Raw genomic sequence first — 1,972 nt, 5'->3', positions numbered from 1 at the left:
ATATATATGTATATATATATATAATTTTAGATTCAAAATTGAATGTGGCACTTTAGTTTAGGCACCAGAATATAGCATGGTATTATCCAAACAATTCCAAAAACAAGGTGATCAAAAATCAAAAATAGCAACACGGATTTAAAAGGTTATTCCAGTACGCACGTTTCATGCTACTCCATTTATTTAAGTAATGCGAACATTACATTAAATGCAAAGTTCAAAGCAATCTTCAGCTGCACAAGGATATAGAAAATTTACTGAAAATTTCATTTCAGCAAAATGGACATATTACTGTTGTGACAACATTTAAAATCTAAGTGGGAAAGAAAAATACATAAAAAAAAAACACTTTGACACAGCCTGCTAGCCTTGGTTATGTCAAGATGTTTTTTTTTTATGTATTCTCCATGACTAATATACGCTTATTATGCAAAATTCCATGCCTATATCTTTTAATTCAAATTTACAGCTTGTATTAAAAAATCTTTTTATTTTTTTTATTTTTATAAGAAAATTCAGATCAATCGTATAGAGCAAATGGTTCATTTTTCTTTTACTATTTCAAAGCTGATACCCTGCGTTTGCTTTCCTTCATACGAAACTGAGTATTCGAGCGGTTCCAAGCAGTGTTGTTTCTGCAAGTCCTCCATCCTTATGCAGCCCCTATTTGTTCCACGTACTTCTCGAGATTTTTGCTCACTGTTCCCAGAGTTTCGACAATTATTGGTACTACTGCTACATTTTTCATTGACCACATCAGCTTAACTCCCCAAGCTAACCTGTCATATCTCTCGAATTTTCTTTCTTCCTTATCGCATATCTTATTGTCCGCTGGGCATGCTATATCTATGATCCAGCATAGTTTTTGTTTCTCAATTAAGACTATGTTTGGCTTTCTTTTCTCGCACGGAATCATAAGATCCCATATGATTTTTGCATTTCTATTTTCGACGATTCCTTAAGGTTTGTGATCGTACCAATGTTTTGCTCTGTCAAGTCAATACTCGATACAAAGTCACCAATTGACAAGCCTCGTTATATTGTCGTGGCGTCTCATATTCTTTCTGGGCTAGTGGCGGACATTGGCTGGTAATATGCCATACAGTTTCACCATTTTTCCCACAAATTCTGCACTTATTACTTTCTGCTGTGTTGTCTATTCTGTATTTTATGTAGTTTGTTCTTAGTGCTTGTTCTTGGGCAGCACAGATTAGAGCCCCATTTTCCGGTTTTAAATCACTTTTAGCCATCCACAACCATCTTTTTTTCTTTGTCTGTCTTATCTTCAACATCCCTATGAAATTGAACATGCATTCTTTTCTTTACCCCCAATTTTCAGTTTCATTCGTCTTCAATTTCTTGTATACTGCTTTATCTTTGCAATCTTTCATCCTACACAAGCCTGACCATCTTACTTATAATAATAGCGGTTCCGTGGCATTTTTGACATACCATATTATGATGTTTTCTTCTGCTCTAATACTGTGTTCGCATCCTCTTTCTCGCCTTTTAATTGGTACATACACTCTATCCGTGTCACATTTTGGGTGAAAAGACCCATAACTAAATAGTAGCTCCCTTGCCTTTCTTTCTAAGCTGTTTAGTTCGTCTACTGTCCACGGGATTACCACTGCTCCATATCTAAGGAGTGATACCGTCCGGATGTTGATAGCTTCGATCTTATTCCACCCATTTAATTTCGACTTAAGTATCAGTCTCAGTATTATTATTATTATTATTATTATTATTATTATTATTATTATTATTATTATTATTATTATTATTATTATTATTGAGTGAGAGAGCAGTGCATGCCATCAAAGTGACACTGGGGTAAAATATACGAAGGGCATTATACCCATCATGACTACCCATCTGATAAAGGTACACCAGGCACATGCATCACAACCATATGTGCGCGACATGACGAACTCATATCAAGATAAACAATGCATGACCTCGCAGGTGGGGT

The sequence above is a fragment of the Octopus bimaculoides genome, chromosome 7, assembly GCF_001194135.2.
Source record: "Octopus bimaculoides isolate UCB-OBI-ISO-001 chromosome 7, ASM119413v2, whole genome shotgun sequence".
In the NCBI taxonomy this organism is placed as follows: domain Eukaryota; kingdom Metazoa; phylum Mollusca; class Cephalopoda; order Octopoda; family Octopodidae; genus Octopus; species Octopus bimaculoides.
This window is presented reverse-complemented; position numbering follows the sequence as displayed.